The sequence below is a fragment of the Micromys minutus genome, assembly GCF_963924665.1.
Source record: "Micromys minutus genome assembly, chromosome: 26".
Classification (NCBI taxonomy): domain Eukaryota; kingdom Metazoa; phylum Chordata; class Mammalia; order Rodentia; family Muridae; genus Micromys; species Micromys minutus.
In genome coordinates, this window is record NC_137961.1 from 27,821,949 (window position 1) to 27,842,193 (window position 20,245).

Sequence of the window (20,245 nt, forward strand, 5' to 3'; positions counted from 1 at the left end):
TTCCAAGTCATCTCTTTTATCCTTATTTTCTAAAAAAAAATTATCCTGGCTCTTCGCTATTGTCTTCCTGATTAGAAAAATGACAAGAGCTGGACTCAGTCAGTGATAAACCCATGTCCTGAATTTTTCATATGAATCAGTCCTTAGGGGATGCTTTTCTCATTTTCCTTTAAGGTTTTCAATCTTCAGTGAGAGATGAGCAGTTTTGTTATCCAGTTTTCAGCTTTTACAACCTCCTTGACCCTGTGTCCCATAGCCTCTGGAGCCACTGTGTGAAAGGCTCCTTTACTGTTCACGAAATGTCTTTCCCAGTCCAATCAGTGCAGTTGCTCAGCATTTCGTGGGTGTCAGTTTCCTGTACTGAGCCAGTATGAAATGTTCACCACCATACACAGTATCACTCATGGATTTTTGCTTTCCCTATTCTAGAGGTTAGATCTGAGGAATCTCTTCTATTTTTTCTATTAGTTATTATTATTGTTGTTGTTATTATTTACCGTCTCACTACCTTGGTTTTCTACTTCAAGAATTCTAAGATTTGAGATAATATTAAGAGACTTTTGAATGACTCTTATTTTATACTCTCCTTCCCTTGAATTTAGGTAACATTCAGAAATGCTAAGTCAACTCTTTCATCCCAATCTTTTGTTCAGGATGAGTCAGAGGCAAGTGCAGTGGACAGAATCTCAACTTTTTCTCCTTATATGAACTTTTTAGTCCCTTTTGGAAGATGACTGAGCCTAAATTTCTTGTCTTGCTGTCTTCCCCAGTGATGAGTATGAGGATGAGGATGATAATGATGATGATGGTGACAATAAAAAGCATGCCCTTGATTCCAGTCTGCTAATTATCAGTTTTTATATGTGTAACTTTCAGGACTTCCAATAAATACTTTCAAGTCATTGGATATTATGCCCAAGTGATACATCTCATTCTCCAGGCACATATTCCTCTACAACACTTCCACACAGAGAAAGAAGGTCCTTTATTTCTTCTCAAGGACATTCCAATTTCAGATACTTTGGTCTTGATTACATATCTTAGCATCCACTGAAGGGAGCACGCAACTACTACTACACTTCAGAATTTCCTTCACAGGAATCTCTGTTCTCAACTAAATTATCCCGAGTTGCAAATCTCATTCCTCATATAGTAAAGATACAACTAAATTTCCAATAAGTCTTTGGTTCCATTGATTCAAGTGTGCATACCAACTGTGCTAAGTTGCTCTTCCTAGGAAAACATAAACTCAGTCAAGACAGGGTCCTGATGATAGAGCCACAATCCCACCCACGTATAGCTTGATGAATGATTGCATCCACTGTGGTTACTTAAAGGAGCATGTCTGACTCAGAGGCAGCTGCATCACTCCTACATAGGTGATGACTAATGCATCTTTAAATTCTCAAATTTCCTGTACCAAGTGCAGGCAGTTTGTCTAGTCAGTCTGTCTCTTCATCTATTGTTTATTTCTGTGACCGTGGCTGGGGCTTCCCATAGCTTGTAAAGGTCAACAGGCATCGAGAATCTAATAAATTTCTTTTATTTCTAGAGTTCAATGAATCCTCTTGCTCTGTCCATAGAAAAATGTTTCAGTTCAAGGGAAACAACTCCATAATGTTAGATGAAATATCTAAACAAAAGTCAATACAGCAACATACTTGTGTACTTTGCCTCTTTGCGAGTTCTCTAAAGTAATCATTATTCCTATGAAGAACAATTATTTAATTAAAGAGTGATGTCTATCCCCTTTCTCAGATAAACATCACTAATTTTTAAAAATTCTCAATATTATCATCAAAATAGAAAACACAATCCCCATTTACAGTAACCAGACATGTCTGTCCTGATGGCTGATTTATTCCTGCATTGTATCTTGCAATCAACCCAGAACTACACTGTCTTTTCATATTCTTCTCTGTTTTTGCTCCTAATTCTTTGAACCCATTTTAACCTGGCTTTTCTTTTCTTTTCTTTTTTTTTTTTTTTTCATTTGCTGCTTCACAAATACTTTTCATTCTTGTGGTGATCCAGTGATCACTGTTCCTAATCACTTTTTCCCCATTTTCTTACTCTATAAGAAAAATTTGAAATATTGACTTTCTACCTCCAACACAAACTGTTTTCCTACAAACCATGTTTGATTGCTGCTTTTTCTTTCTTCTCTCTCTCTCTCTCTCTCTCTCTCTCTCTCTCTCTCTCTCTCTCTCTCTCTCTCTCTCTCTGTCTCTCTACTCCTGCACTAGTCACTTCTATTCTGACCATCCTAACGATCTGAAGGCTCAAGTATCCCCCAAAGTAGCACCTACCGTTTACTATTTCTTCAATCACAGTACTATATGCACAGCAATAATGTTTTTATCCTCAGATCGGATCATTCTGAATGCTATCTATTCTCAGATATGAAGATGTAAAGATGTTCCCAACCACTGTACTACATAGAGATAGGAACTAACTAGACCGCCATCTCACGTACAGACGAAACTCATTGTTACTGGGGACAGCCCAAATTAGATATGGGGCTATAACTTGTCTAAAATACAAAAACTTTAACCTAAGGACTTCCCATTATTTTGATGCATGCACGGAGAAGAACAATACACTCACACAAAGCTGTATTTGTCTAAGTTTCATAATTAGTGATTCATGTAGGAGAGTCTTGCTCAGTGTGGGTGGCTCCATCCCTGAGAGGGTGGTCCTGGATAATGTAAACATGCAGACTGAGTGAGATATGTGAAAAAGCTATTAGGCATCATTTCTCCAAGGTCTCTCATTCTGCTATAGCACTGATCAGATTACTGCCTTGAGTTCCTGTCCTGAAATCCTTAATAATTAACTGTGGGATGAAAAAAAAAAGAACTTTTTCTTTACAGAGTAGTTGCTTTTGATAATGATTCTTCTTACAGCAATAAAAAGAAAACTGGGATAGAAATCAGTACCAAAGTGACTACTGCTATGACAAACTTGATCATGCTGATGTTGGAAGAATTGTGGAAGTTATTTTCAAATTTGGATGTGAGAAGCCACAATAGGATGTGGTGCTAGATCTGTCCTTAGGAAGAGATAAAATTTAAAATGATTTCTTGGGTTCAGCAAACAGAAGAGGTGGTTGAGATTGAAGCTGAGGCTGTTTTTGATTAATATGGTAGTCAGTTTTGAGTATGTGTAGGACTCTCCCAGGTGGTAGTAGTGTTCATGGCATAGAAGCCATTACACAGGTGAAAAGGTTCTATATTATTAAACCCGTTCTATATTATATGGTTTAAAGGTTCTATATTGTATGGTTGAACAGGTTGTGAATAGCTAAGACGTGGCACCATGAAAGGCTAGGAGAGTCCACTGCTCAAAGTTCAGTCTTACTTTCAGTGAAGACTTAGTATACTGAAGATGTTGGGACTGTGGAGTAATTACCAAGGATGAGAGATTACAGGTGCAGAATTAATATAAAGCCTGGGACAGAAAGCAAGCTATGGGTTCTGTAGATGACAAAGCAAGAGAAACAGAGCTGTATAAGCCCTTTGAAGTCCAGAATATTGTAAATTCAGATATCTTGCTGCAAAGTTAAATTTACACTGCTCGAGTTTTGTTTTGCTTTGATTTTTATATCTGTGCCCTGATTCTCTTTTCTTGGAAGAACTATATAATATTTTTGATTTTATAGATCATTCATGGAAACCTCAGACTTGGAAGGTAACATTGAATACTTTAAAGAGACTGTACATATTAAATGTTTGAAATTTTAAAGACCCCGGAGCTTTTAAAATGATACTGTGGTTTATATTATTGTATTAATATTTGGGAACAAATATGAGGCACATTTGTGCTTTAGAGTGATCTATTTGGGAGTCAAGCTAATAAGGCATTAAGTATGCTAGTTATTTTATTTCATTATTATTATTACTATTATTATAGTAGTAGCAGTGGTCTTAATACTATTTTGATTACTTGCCAAATACTAGGATAATCTGGCAAAAGGGAACATCAACTGAGAAAAATGTTTCCATCAGATTGGCTAATGGACAAATTGTGAAGCATTGTCTTACTTATGACTTATATGAAAGTATTCTGCTCACTTTGGGTGGTGTCAGCCCAGGGAAAGTGGACTTGGGTGGTAGAAGAAAGTAGGCTGAAAAGCCAAAGAGAATTAGTGAGTCCACATCGTTCCCCCATGCCATCTGCTTTAGTTGCAGCTTCCAGGTTTCTGTCTTCAGCACCAGCCCTGACTTCCCTCATAACAGACACTAATTTCTAGGATGGAATGCACTTTCTCTTCTCCAAGCTGCGTTTGGGTCATGGTGTTTATCGTAGAAATAGAAAGCACTTTAGGAGAGTATGTAAGAAAACAAAAAATTTTATGTCAACAATGAAAGATTTTAATTATTAAACACAGTGTAACAAATACCGATATTTTGTTATTTAATATTTAATTTAACTATAATATGTAAGTATTGAGTAAAGTGGTAACATTTAAGTGGTCAATAAAAACTGATAAAAATCAGAGGTGCAATAACAGTAGTAAAAATTGCCTTTGACACACTCTACAGCATATTGCAGATTGGAGAGGAAAGAATCAATGAATCTATAGTTAAATAAACGTCTCAGATCAGAGCCATACACTAGGGTTATGTTAATGATCACAGCAGTAGAAGGCAGAGGAGTATGGAGGAGGAATTAGAGGCTAACTTCAACTCCCATCGTTTGTATGCTGCTGTTGTTGCAATAAAATACCAGACAAAAGCAACCTGAAAAATAGGAGTCAAGACTGGAGAGACTTGTTAGCAGTTAAGAGCACTTTTAAATCCTAATGTAAATATTCATGTCAGTGATTTAAAACTAAACGTATGGGGGAAAACATGCTATGTTAACTGTGGTTAATATGTGGCTGATACCAGCTATCATTGTGTTGGGTGCAACATGCATAAAAAACAGAGATATATGAAGCAGAATATTAACATTACACAATAATATGTGGATCAATTCTCAAGTTAAATAGAAATAATTATCATGCATGCAAGTGACAACAGAGCATTATAATGCCCAGAGAAGCAGTAAAAATAGACACATCCATGAATATGGTAAGAGACATTAGCATCCCTGGTTCAATAACTGACAGATAAAAAAATAAGTAGAAACTTGTAAGACTGCAATTGACCTGAATAACATCAGTGGCTTTTGTTCTGAGCAATAAGGTCTTAGTTACGTTCTTCTCAAAATGTGGTGCTGGAATTGAATAATTAAATCTCATCCTATATTTCAGACCCAAGGAACTATTATTTCTATCATGTGCAATGCCTAGGTTATTTCTGTGAGTACCAAAATTTGAAAACTATTATATCATAGCAGAAAACCTCAGAACCCTCCATGATTGGTTAGAGTATCGAGTGATGTTAACTTTTTCCTTTAATCACTAACATGCATTACTGCCAAGTACCACTGGATTATATCTTGTCATTACACAATATAATATCAGTGATATTGGAATTCCCTGGAAGCTGAAAGAAAGGCAAATACTATTTACTCCCATAAGAATCGATACTATCAAGTTTCTAAACATACCTTCCACCCAGTGTTACCTATAGACATGTGTACCAAAATTATGAACTGAACTTGTAAACATCAGTTAAATTCACAGGTTTTATACTGTGTGGTGAACTGATCAGGATTAGACAATACTGGAAAAACTTGCATCTTTACTGAACGTATACAGATATGTTCTTTCCATTGTTACATAAATATAGTGTGACGATGACATGCATTGTCTGAGCTATAAATAATCCAGGTATAACTAAAATATAAAAGCCAATGTGCATGGATAGTATATAGATACCACTACATTCTTTATAAGATAGATGAGCAGATATGGGTGCTTGTTAGTATCAGGAAGCTGGTTCTGAACCAAACTCTTCAGGAATAGTTACGGCCAAATGGTACAGTTTAGATAGGAAATGCTTCCTGAAGCCTCTTGTCTTGGTATCCAGCTGGTAGGGTTATTGGGAAGGAGTGGAACTTGAATGTCCTGAATTAATCAATATTAATCTTCTGGTGATTGGTGCACGTGGGTTCTAGATTGCTTTCTACAGCAAATATTTCTAAGTCTCTTTTTAAACCAGCAAACTTTGAACTCAGTCTTTAATATTTTAGATCCCCTGTTTATCATCAGGGCAATTTTGCTACTAGGGTAGCAAATGTTTTGAGAACTTAGCAAAAGTTCTCAGACTCCCTTGGAGGTATCATTCTTCAGTGTGTACTGCTGACCTCCCCTAGAAAAGGTGGAAGACTCCTTTTATCCTAATGACTCCATTAATTCTTGTCAATAAAGGGTTTGGTGTTTAAAACAGAAGCAGCTACTTTCAAGATTAGAAGTTGTTCACTAATAGCAAAATATGACACCATGTGGGCTACTTAATCTTCTACATTTTATTTTATTTTGTTTTAAATACAATTTCATAAATTGATACCTACTGTTTTTATTCCCTCTTTCCCCTAAGTCTCTTCTTTGGCTCTGATGTCATTCTGCATAGACATGATGATATACAAGGGCCATGTTGAAGGTTGATCCCATGATCATGAACTGTATGACACTGCAGTGCCATCTAGGAAGAATATCCAAATGTGTCCTTCTGTTTTATACTCTACAGCATCAAAAGTTTTAAATTACTTTTCTTAGGTGTAATTTACTAATAATTGGAATATCATGATTAATTTTAATCAATAATTCTTCAGCCTATTCTCTGAAGGTTTGGCAGATTTTACATATTATTGAGACTTCCTATAGATTGTTATAAACATCTGTTGAGAAACTTCCAGCTTTATGATACAGAATTATATTAGGGGTGCTTGGACAAAACATTTCTGAAGGAAAACCTATGAATAAAATCCTAATAATAAAATTTGGAAATATACCTTTTATTTAAATATAAGTATTTGTAAAGCAATTCCCAGTGTAATCAGAAAGAGGATTCCTGTTTTAACAAGTACTGATCTCTGTTATCTAATACCCATTGATAGGAAATATTTCATCACACTGAATTTCTAGCATATTTTTTTTATCTGAAGCATAGTGCATGCAACCAGACACTGTGAAAGATTAAATACATTGTTTTACAGCTTGTATTGGAAGTTGCTTATGCCTCAAGCAGGACACTCTCATTCTGAACTCTCACTCCCCTGTTATGACTATTGGTAATCATGTCCCAAGGAAGCACAGTAAAATGTTTCACTGTTTGTACCATTGCTATTCAGGTAACTCTGATGTTGTGGATTGGGTCCAACAATTTTATTGAGTCCCCCAAATTTTATGAGAACTCACATATAAGATGCTGAGGATCCCTGCCCCAGTTGGTTTTGTTTGGTAAACAAAATTGCAGGTGGCCAATAGATGGTAAGGGAGACAGAGGCAGGACTGTAGGATTCCTGGGCAACAGGAGAAGTAGACAGAACTCCATGCTGAGAGAGGAGTAAAGACCAGGCCTTATAAGTACAAAAGAGAGAGCATCAGTATTCTTAGAGATGGGGAAGCTAGACCCCAGAAGGCTCCCCAATTGTGTCTAGGGCAGCAAAGACGAAATATAGATTTTTAGTAAGGAATAATTTTGGAATATTGGAGGGGAGGTGTTAGCAACACGAAGGTTTTAGAGTAGCCTAGCCATTGGTCTGTTTAAGGCATATTAAAATATAAGGCTGCATGTTTGTGTCTTTCATTTGGGAACCCAGAGCACTGGGGCAGGTAAAGGAACATGCCACTGTTGACAAGTTGAATTGAGGAGATGCTAATTAGCAATTGCAACTTTCATGCCTACTAATTAAAAGTTGTATTTTGTGTGTGTATGTGTGTGTGTGTGTGTGTGTGTGTGTGTGTGTGTGTGTGTGCATGTCTGTCTGTCAGTCTGTCTGTCTATTGAAGAGGTAAATTTTCCAATGGTAATTTGGTGTTGATTTTTATTATATAAGGCTTATTAGGACTGACTTAAAAGTTATGCAAGGAACTTGAATAGAAAATGTGACTTCCTAAGATAAGAAATGAGTCTGATTTCTAAATCACATGAGGGTTTTGTTGTAGGAGGATACTTGTTCACCATCAGCAAACATCTCTAATATTTCATCTTTGTATGTATAGAAGAATGTATACTTATTATTTTATTCCTGTTGCTCTTGCAGAATAATCTAGGTTGAATGGCCTAAAATCAAACAAAAATTATTATTATTATTATTATTATTTTTTTGTTTTGGAAACTGAGAAAACCAAGATAAGAGGAACCAAAAAATTCTGTATCTGAGAAGAGCTATAGGAACCAGACTGATATCTTCCTATGGGAGGAAGGATTTACTGACCTTTTTGACCTCTTTTATTAAGGCAATAATTTCAAACAAGACATCTCTGACTTCATGTGGAACTTCTCCCTGAAGTCTCCAATCCTTACTGCTTTCTTATTCGGGGTTAGAAGAGCATAAACAAAATCACCACAGGTATTCTCTTGCTATGAAGACTTCACTGAATTCAGTTCTCTGTTACTCTTTCTACTCTCCTAATTCAATATTTAAAATCTAGGTTTTTCTCTGTTCAATATGGCTCTGTCTTTATTTTACAGAAAAGGAGCAGATGCCATTCAGTAATTAGTGTGCATTTCTGTAATGATAGCTTAAAAATGCTGTCTTACATTCCATTACACAAACCCACTCTTTTCTCTAATCAGCATATGATCACATTACTATTATTTTTACAGTAATAGATAAGTAAATAATATCAATATAAAACTCTAAATGTAACCATGGTTATGAGCACATTTACACTTCTGTTTCCATGTAGTTGAAAAAGCCTATAATGACAGACACTCTGGAAATACAATGGCAAAATTATTCAAATATTAATTTCTGCCATGACCTTCTATTTTCCCAAATTTAACTGATATGATGCAGTTGAGTAAACCAATGTGTTGAATAATTTTGTATCACAGCATAATGCTATCCAATGGAGCCTGAAACTTTATAAACTGTTAAAGCTTCATTAAAGTTTTCAGAAACAGTATCCCAGTTACATTGAGCCCCAGTTTTACTGGGTAGAGTCTAGTGACTATCACAGAAATCTTAGAAACTTAGTTATTTTTGATCAACTAGAAATAGTCAGAGATGGAAATTCTGCAAACCTGGACAGTTCAAGTATCTTCCATCAGCACAGAAAAAAGTTAGTTACTGAAAGAATTGGGTAATGCAACATCTCTTTAAAGAGTTCGTTGACTCTTTTGAGTCATTGACACATTTCAGGATTTCCAATGAAATACAGTGTGATACAGTCAAGAAATGTCGTACATAAAATTAACTTTTAAATTGGAATCGTGGAATATACGATACTTTTAAGAGATGAGTGAAGGAGTCGGATGGACCATATTCTAACCAGTTTCTTCATCCCTATGTAGCTAAGACGTGTGCAGTTGCATCTATTCTCCTCTGATTGTATCTGATATTCAGCCAAATGCCTTGTGGAGAGTCACCAAGATTGTCCAATCCCCACTACTTTAAAATCATATAGTAGGGAAAGTCATTCTTTGAACTCATTAGATGATTGAAGACCATCAAACTGATACTCTACTTAAAAAATATATAGCCTAAGTGGAGACTGTGAGAATATGTTCATTAGTTGTTTGACTTAAAAAGATGCTTGTATGATAGAAATTTCAAGGGAAAAGCTTAGATAGCATTACCGTAATCACGAATTTCATTTTCTTCATAATTACAGGTTATAAAATACTTTATAAAAGTTATCATTGTTGAGACCACCTCTAATTGTTCTTTCTAATAATATTTCTTTTGTTACTAATACTTGACCACAGAAAATTGTCATTGATACAATAAACATTTAAAGTATAAGGAAAAAATATCCCTATGTAAATTACATTTGTTACAAATATATTTTTGCTCATTTATATTGCCCTATTATATAAAGTGTATACATCCCTCTGAAAGAAGACACTGGTAGATTGAAGGCCAATAATCTCTGAGTGATGAATGTTGGCAAATATAAGGAAAGGCTCTATTCGATAATCAGTTATTGATAGAAATTAAATGTTTAGGACTGAGTAATTGTCACTAACATATATATTTATTTCCTGCTTTTGAAAACATTTATATGAAAAGAACTATAATCAGTATTTATGAGAATTAAATGTTTAAATAACCCTGTACTGGCTTTGTTTTAATTAATTTACTAAGACCTCAGCTAATTTTAAGATAATCATTATTCTTTTGTAGTTAATTCATTGCTATGACTTTCAAAATATTAAGTGTAAATACCTCAAAATTAATTGACACAATATTCATATCCCATGGTCTTATGTATTTTCTTCCAAAAATACAAAGGAAATATACTTTAAAATTTAATGTAAAATGTGTGAATCAATCCAGCATCTTTGACATCACTTTGTTTACTGTTTATTTAATATATTCCAAGGAGCTCAAGGTGCTACAATATTTTCAGTGATTTTGATAATTGGTCTAGAAACAAGGTAGATATAATTATTCTATTTCAGAACCACAAGAGAAATACTAAGTAAAAGTATTGATCCAATTATACATACAACAAGGCTTAAAAGAAAACATCTAGTTTAGCCTTTTCAGCCAGTTATGATTTCATGGTTTTCTCTAAGGGTGGGCATTTCTCATTCAGTTCCTTTGGGGAGAAAATTTAGTTGAAGCTTTTGCTTTTTATTATCTTGGCTTTTGTTTTAACAGAGAAATGGAATTTTAATGGGAATAGAGGGAATAAAGAACATTTCCAACCAGCATTCTCTGACAGTTACTTTATTTAAAGCATACTTTGAATTGAGCACACTTCCACTCTTTAGATTTACAAGCAGTAAAACATATACATTCAAGTTGTAACTCTCAGCACACCTGAGGGAGGAGCAGTTTTATTTACACCCCATTAACTGGCTTCATAAAGGTGAAAGACAGGAATGTCTTGAAGACAGAAGTGAGAAAAATCAGATAATCATAATAAATAACAAAATATTCAAACAGATCATTGTGATTATATCCAGTGTTCTGGTGTCTTTATATAAATTTTCTTGTTGTGCAGGTAAGAGAAGAAGGTATTTAAACTAAAATTATATTAAACTTTATCCTCTTTTCTCCTGTGCTATATAATGAGATAAAAATTAGATCTATCTCACTTAGTGTAGGGAGTGGTCCACAAACACCAGCCAATAATTATTTTCTCCTGTAAAAATCAGTTCTCACTGTAATCACAAAATATTGACTTAAGCTTAAAAGAGAAAGTTTTATTTTGCTCAGTGGGGGTCGGAATAAAATGTAATGAGGTACATAAAACATATACTGTATTTGTCTTACTAGGACTTGGTTGCCTTGCTTAGAATGACTGTTTATAGTTCCATTCATTTACCTGCAGATATTATTTTTAACAGCTAAATAATATCCCACTGTTTAAACATAGAATATCTCATTAAGCACTAATCAGTTGATAGGCATTTGAAATATTTCTCAGATATGATAAGGATAAACAATTATCTCCATAAACAGATGTACTGTCCTTTGGATATAAGTCAAAGTGGTATAGTAGGATCTCACTGTATATCGCTTTTCAGATTTGTGAGAGCTTCTACACAAGTTTCCATAGCATATGTACCAGACGGTTCTCACACCTGCAAGAAATAAGTATTCCACATCCCTACATCCTCACCAGTATATACCGTCCCATCTTATATTAATCATGACCATTTAGATTGGATTGATAAAAATTTTGTTATCTTAATTTACTTTTCTATGATGGCTGAAGATGCTGAAAAATTATAAACATGTTTCTCATTTGTTTATTTTCCATTTATTTCAGAATACTGTTTTGTTGTATACCCTACTTTTTTTTAGGTCCTTTGTTTTCATGTTGTTTAGGGCTTTTTGTTTCCTTGTTTATGTATTCTGACACTAGCCTTCTGTTTTTCAAGCTTTTCCATATTTTGTATGCTGGAATGGCAATTTTCTTTGTTCTACAGGACTTTTTAGTTTAATGGGCTCCAATTTGTTAACTATGGTATTTACTGCTCAGAAAGTCTTTTCCTGCTTTCTTTGATTTAGGGATGTTGGTTTTAAGATTTGGAGATGTGGGTTTCAATTAGAATAGCCATAGATGTTTGGTACCTAATAAGACTGGGAAGGAGAAAAGGATATTCCAAGGAAGGGAAAATGGAATATAGTGGTATAAAGAGATGAGGGAGAAAGTAGAAGATTTAACAGGGAGGGGGGTTGAAGGAAAGGGTAAAGAAGTGAGTATAAGAAAGGTAACTAAAACTAAAGGTCATTGAAAAGCACATAGGAAGCTTTTAAAAAGACACTACCATAGAAGTGTCTTAAAATGTATATAAAAATGGGATTTAAAGGACACAAAGCCTCAATTTGACATTTTATATCACCAAGTAAAATTCTCCAGTTGTAGGAATGTGTTCAATCTTGTTCATTCATTTTTCCAAGGAAGCCCACAGACCACCTGACTTTTACCAAGCCCCTTGCATACTTTTCACAATCTAATAGCAATGCCCTGCTGCTAAATACAGCATTTATGTATTTCATTGAACATGAAGAAATTGTTCTGGTGCTCAAACAGAAGCTTCACATGTATTGACTAGTATTCAGGTTTGAGGAAGAAATTGTGCAAACTCTTGCAGAAAAATGGTAATCCAAAATATCACCAAGCCACAAACAATGCAACCTAAAGCATCAACTTGTCCTCAAGATTTTCTAGTACAATGGTAGAACAAATGTTTTGGGAATAGCCAACCACTTATTGACCAGATTTAAGACCTGCTTTGGGATATAGAATCCATGCCTCACAAAGTAAGTGGTCAAGAACCTGGAACTAGAAAGGTCATTTACTACAATTATTCTGTTAAGTGAGCATAACAATAAAGAGACTTCTAATGACATATCACTATACCCATAAATCAGTGAATCTCTCAGGCATTATCAAAAACAATTCTTCTTTAAATAGATGGAACATAACACAGATTCCCACAACTGGGCAATTTTGAAGAAGTGAAAAACTTTGGAACACCCAGTCCTAAATCAGACTTGTTTACAAAACCTCTCTCTGCTCAATGATTAGGATCTATGTAAAAGAAGTGGTGAAAAGATTTCAAGAGCTAGAGGTATTGGGTAACTAAAAGGACATAATGTATTCCGGACACAACAAGACTAAGCAATATACAGAGACAGTGATAGGTTGTTCAAGACCTACCTAAGTTCAAGCCAGACCAAAAAAAAAATCTTCAAAAAGAAGGAAGAAGAAGAGCTAAGGCTCTGAGTCCATACCAAGAATATATTTACAATTGATAACTTCTGACACCGGCAAACTGTTTTGTACAATGGAATGACACTAACTATATCAACCAACTTCTGGGGTGGCCTCATACCCAGTAATAACTTGGACAACACAAAATAGACTCAATGTTTCTGGTGTTCTTTTTGTTTTATTTTGGTATTCATTTTTGTCTTATTGAATGTGTTTGCTTATTTTCATTTTTCTTTTATTACTGCTTTTAGTGAAAGAACATAAAATTGAATGTGGAGTTGGGTAATCTGAGGAGATAGAATGGACAGAATATTACATATATATATACACACTTTTCGCTTGATGTAATGATATACATGATGTGAAATAAAAGGGTGCTTCCCAGGGTAAAGGAAGAGAGATATGAGAGGGGAAGAGTAAGACTAGAGAGCAATGGTGTTGATGATGAGCAAAGGATAATAGTGTGTGTGTGTGTGTGTGTGTGTGTGTGTGTGTGTGTGTGATAATATTAAAAATCATTTAAAAATCATAAATTATGGTGCCAATATTCAGATATTTTACATTATATAAATGTAGAAAAACCTATGTTTGTTTGAGAGGCTAACTATAATAAAATGCCAAAGATTCAGTTGAGTGAACTACAAAAAATAATCTTGGTCAAATTTTAGAGGTTTATAGCAGTCAAACATTAAGGTGTGATCAGGGTAGACTTTTCTCTGTGCTGTCTCTGCTTGTTGGCTGCTGGCTTCATGTGATAATATCTTATAATTTTAAGTACAATATCTCTTCTTGAAAGGTTACTAGTCATATTTTTGCCTTTGGTTTTCTTTTCTTTTTTTATTGGATGAGAGAGAAAGAATATGGAGTTGGGTGCATAGGGAGGTAGGGAAGAGCTAGGAGGAGTTGGGAAAGGAGAAAGAATATGATCAAAATATATTATATGAAGAAAAATTAAATGACAATAAATATTAAAATAATTTAAAAAAATTTTCTTACTACTAGGCTCATTTGAATTCAATTATTTTTCAATATGATTGTGTGCTAGAGGTTGGGACTTGAATATAAAATTGGAAAATTAGGGAGATGCAATTCAGCCATAATACAGCCTGTTCAAAATGATAAGAAAAGCCATTTGAAATAAATAAATTGCTGTGATTTTTATTTTCTCCATTCTGAATTTCAAAACTGTAACTTATTTTTTACATTTCAGAGTTAGAATTAAAAATAAAGGTAGGTGATACTGAGACATATCCTTTAATTGCCATAAAGTTTAAAACTCATTATTGTTTTTATAACTATGATGTGGTAGTAAAGTAAGAAACATGAGATATATTGGAGGCAAAAGAGGGGCTGATTAAATTAAATTTTAAAATATATTTGAAATATTTTTAAAAGATAAATTTTTACCTCTGCAGATTGTATATAACAGAGAGCTGTATTTGAAATGTATTCAATTCTAAGAAACTCTAGATAACTATGAATATTTTCATTGATGGCTCATCATGTCCTGTCAATGATGTGCAAGACTGACCATACCATGACAGGATTTGTTTTTAATATTTATTTATTTATTATATATAAGTACACTCTAGCTGTCTTCAGACATACCAGAAGAGGGTATCAGATCCCATTACAGGTGGTTGTGAGTCACCATGTGGTTGCTGGGATTTGAACTCAGGACCTTTGGAAGAATAGTCAGTGCTCTTAACCACTGAGCCATCTCTCTAGCCCTCACGACAGAATTTTTATGAGTCCGAACTATTGAGGAATATATTCCCCAACCTGCCCTCAATGACTCGGCACTGGACGTATGTCATCACTAGTCTTCAAGTCTTTTAAAGTGCTCTCACCCAGTTATGCACTTTCTTGTTCTTTTGGTATTTCTATCCCTCTGTCTTTCTATCTCTCCATCTTTCCCTCATGTCCCTGCACTAAGGGGGGCGTTCACTCTCCACTCCACCCCCAATAAATCTCTTCTGTAAGAACTGTTTTGTGGTGTGATCTGTTTGTGGCATATGTTGGTCCAGACCACCAAGGTACTCTCACTAAATCCTAGCATTAGTTCTGATAATGCCATAGGCTTTCTTGATGCCTGTATGTTACCCCTGCACAACATTGGTCTATGCCAGCAAGTCTTTGGTACTCTTAGAGGCAGTGGTACCCACCACTGACCCTGTCCCCTGCGTGAGGCTTTGATTTGAACATGTTTTTCACCTTCAGGTTTCAATCAACAGTCTTGTTGCCAGACTTGGAGTCTCTCCTCTGGGCTTTCCAACTGTTCTGTAATGACTCACTGTTTGGCTGTGCATCCTTCATTTGATCTCCCTATGTTCTTAGACACCTTTGGATTCAACATCCATTTTTTTGCTCCCCTCTAGTATGTTTCTTGGAGAATCTGAGAGCTCCCCACCTGGTTTGCACAGGCACATGCAGCACACACATCTCCCCTGCAGCATCTGCTCTGAACCAAGCTATTGATATAACCCTGTTAATATATGTACAGATCATTTGTTTGTGAATTTGATTCCAAATTATCCTGTTTGATTTTTCAGTGCTGCATCTCTGCCAGCTCTGCCCTCCCCATAGCTCTGACTCGGACTCCTGCAGGCTTCTGCGCCCACATGGATATCTTCATCCTTCCCTGCTCTCTCCTCCCTACATCTGGCTCTAGCCTGCATACGCTTCTGTTAACTTCAGCTCCCACATACCCTCTTGAAGCTTGTAGTAATATACACTCACAATGTTCAAGTTCACAACTCTCTCTCTCTCTCTCTCTCTCTCTCTCTCTCTCTCTCTCTCTCTCTCTCTTCATCTGTGGACTCAGATTTTATTACAACAGCTTTTCCTTGGTACAGCTTAATAGCTAAATAAATAAATAAGATTGATTTCTTAATTCTCACAAATATCTCATATATAAACTGTTCTCCTTTATACTTTATTTTCCCCTCTTAATCACTATAATTTCTATGCGTTCTACTCTAGACAAAAAACAAAAAACAAAAACAAAAAAACCCAAACAAACAAACAAACGATAAAAGGTAAGATTTTGTTATATAGGCTTAGGCACATCTTCTTGGGAGAGAGACCTTGGGTGAAAAACAGCCCTTCAACCCTTCATGGCTGCCAGGGAAATGTTCAAAGCTCTGGGAAGTAGGACACTAGGAGTTGAGTGCCCTACTTTGCCAAGCCAAGGTAGGCCAGATCCCCCATATTTCTGCTCCAAGAGCAAGTCTGTCAGATCTTCTGGATCTGATAGGCAAAGTCTTATGCTATCCTGGGTACTTGGTCCCCAGTGACCATGTAGGATTCTAGGTTGGTTATCCAGGTAGCCTGTAAATCTCTGTCATTTTAATAGATTCCGAGTATGCTTGGTGAGCACTTCCTGCTTACTCCGGTCAAATCTGTCTTCCTCACATCTTTAATGGTGTTGGTGAGGAGGTTGGTGATAGCTTCTTTGATTGAACGGCAGTAAGAAAGGCTTCAGGGGCCCTTTAAGTTCTCTCCATGCGTAAAAATCAGATGACAAGCCTCAGTTTCCCAGAAGTAGATATAGACATAGCTGAACTTGCAACCACTCTTAGAGAGAGAGAGAGAGGAAGAGACAGAGAGAGAGAGAGACAGAGAGAGAGAGAGACAGAGAGAGAGACAGAGACAGAGAGACAGACAGACACACACACACACACACACACACACACAGAGAGAGAGAGAGAGAGAGAGAGAGAGAGAGAGAGAGACTCACAAATGGATTTCAATGTAACTTTTTATTATTCTGATATTTAAAGAAACTCGCTTTACAGTGAGTGCTCCCAGTAATCAACCACCATGTCTCCTGGTGAATGGATAGGTAAAAGGGTGTAAAGTTTATATAATGACTGAGTGTATGAAAGCTTACATTGTGATATGGAAGTTACTTAAGAAATATGAAAATTAAAAAAAAGAACAATGATTCAGATTACTTTCCCTTGCTGTGGTCATATTAAGACATCAAGTATCTTCCAATCACAAAAGAACACACATGGTATGCACTTACTGATAAGTAGTTATTAGACCAAAAGCTTGGAATACCCAACATACAATTCACAGACCACATAAAGCTCAAGAAGAAGGAAGACCAAAGTGTGGATGATTTTTCTTAGAAGGGGAAACAAAAGTACAGAAAAAATACACAGACAAAATGTGGAACAGAAACTGAAGGAAAGGCCATCCAGAGACTGCCCCACCTGGGCATCTATCCTATATACAGACACCAAACCCAGACAATATTGTGGATGCCAAGAAGTGCTTGCTGACAGGAGCCTAGTATAGCGGTCTCCTGAGAAGCTCTGCCAGAGCCTGACAAATACAAAGGCAGATGCTCACAGCCAACCACTGGACTGAGAACAGGGTCCTCAATACAAAAGTTAGAAATAAGACTCAAGAAGCTGAAGGGGTTTTCAACAGCATAAGAAGAACAACAATATCAGCCAACCAGAACCCCCAGAGCTCCCAGGGACTAAACTACCATCCAAAGAGTATACATGGAGAAACCCAGGACTGCAGTCGTACATGTAGCAGAGGATGGCCTTGTTGGACATCAATGGCAGGAGAGAACCATGGTGCTAGGAAGGCTTGATGCCCCAGTGTATGGGAATGCCAGGGTGGGGAGGCAGGAGGGAGTGGGTGAGTTCGGGAGGAACTTCATAAGAAACAGGAGGAGAAGGATGGGACAGGGGTGTTCTACAGGGGAAACCGAATATGGGACTACATTTTAAATTAAATTTTAAAAATATCCAAAATAAAAGTAAAAAAAAAAGTTTTGTACAATTCAGGGAATTGGTTTGAATGCACTGTTTACAGGACAATCAGACTCCAGATAAATAATTCTGTCCATCAATGGCTTGTTTTCCATCTGGCTTTTCTGCTTATTCCTTAGGATGAGAACTCCTCACCTATTTCCCTGGTCTTGGGACTCTGTCAACTCGCAGTGCCATGCTCCTAAAAGTTTCAAATGTACACCTATGAAAAATGTAATCAAGTGCCTCTAATTTATATTTGATTCAGCATCTTGCCAAGTCCCAATATTCCTTGAGAAATCCGCATCCTGGGCAGCTTCAAAGCAGCTAGTCCCAGGTGGCCCAGCATCACAGATTGCTTCAACTAGGCTTGTCCTTTCCTAGCCCCAGATGGTACCACAGATCTTGGGCAGCAAATGAAATAGCCTGCTTTTCCAGGACATGGACAGCATCCCAGTGTTTTTGTGTACCAGAAGATGCGGATGCCCCCAGACATCAGGGAGCAGTTTCAGAGGATGGTGTCCATTTGTGCCTCACCACCACCTTCCTATTTCCCACCTTTTATAATAAGCAAAAGAGAGGATTGTAACAACTCAGATGCTCCTTCAGCCAGCCCTCAGGGACTCAGTGCCAGAAGCTATGTTATCACTAGTTACCAACCCTTTAAAAGTCCCTGCCATCATGCTCTTTCATTTCTCTCCTCTCTGTCTCTATCTCTTATGTTTCGCCTCTGTTGTAGCCTTTTGATCCCTTCCTCCTCCCTTTAAATTTGTTGTATGAGAGCTGTTTCTTGCTGTGATCTCTCTGTGGCGTGTTTTGCCTCATATCCACCAAGGCACTCTGCCAAGAAGTCCTAACCTGCCCCACAATGGACAATTTAGAAATTAATTTACGGTCTTAGGATCATCCAAATCTCAGAAGCCTTGACTTAAAGCACAATCAATAACAGCCAGGGCAATCTGCCTCCACAAGAGCTTAGCTATCTTACGACAGCAGATGATGGATTTTCCAACACACAGAACTAACTATGTGAAGTGAGCAGAGGTCCTCAAAGAATGAATAAATATGTTAATAAAATCCAGGAAAAAATAAACAAAAATGGAGAAAATGAATAAGTCCTTAAAGAAATTCAAGAAAATACAAACAGCAACTAAAGTAAATAAAAACAAAACAAAACAAAAAAAAAAAACCTGTTCAAGAACTAAAACTGGAAATAGAATCATTACAGAAAACAAACTGAGTGTATTAGTTGGGATGCTCTAGAGTCATGGAACATACAGAAAATGAGGGAACCCAAACCTCGAAAGATGAGTACGTATGTATTCACTCATACGTATATATTAGCCATCAAGAACACAGTGAAACCAAGTTTCAATCTCTAGGTTCAGTCATTACTTAAAGAGAAGTGGGATACATGGATCTTCCTGGGAGGGAGAAATAGATTTGATTTTATGGGAATGCTTGAGATTGGTTGGGAAATGGAACTGAAAAATCATGTTTGGGGAGCTGGCGTAAAGAAAGGGAGAAACGACAGAGAAAGATGTATTTGGGGTTTTCTGAGAAAAAGGTGTTGAAAACTATTGCAATAGAATTTTTGGAATCTCTGAAGGGGATCCTAACTAGGACTACTAGTAATGGTAGATATGACATCTGAACAAACCATTTTTGTTGCCATGGTGACTTCCAGTGGAGAGATTAGGTTACATTCAAATGAGTTGTGGGCCAAAGAGGCCCTATAGAAATTTCCAAACAACCCAGGCAGTTGCTAAGTCAGTGGTTTCTCTATGCAAACTGACAGTGGGGCGTCACTGCTGAAGACAGCACCCACAAAACTCATGGAACTCAGAGAAGTGAACATGGTGCCCACATTGCGCCTTTACCCTTATGTTCCAGTCTCTTTGGTGAAGGAATGGACTCAGAAAGCTACAGAAAGAGAAACATGGAAACTCTCCCAGCCATAAAACCTTTGATTTACAATTTATGTTTCCTGCAAAAACATGTTTGGGTAATGGTGACACAGAACTTGTGGAAGTAGCCACCCAACATAAAAAAAAATAGTCATGCTCAATCCTTACCCACCAAGAACACATTGACAAATTCCGGGTTGTACCCTGTATTACAAGTACTGTCTGCTCATTGTAAAAAAAAAATCTTTACACACCAAGAAAACTTTGACTAT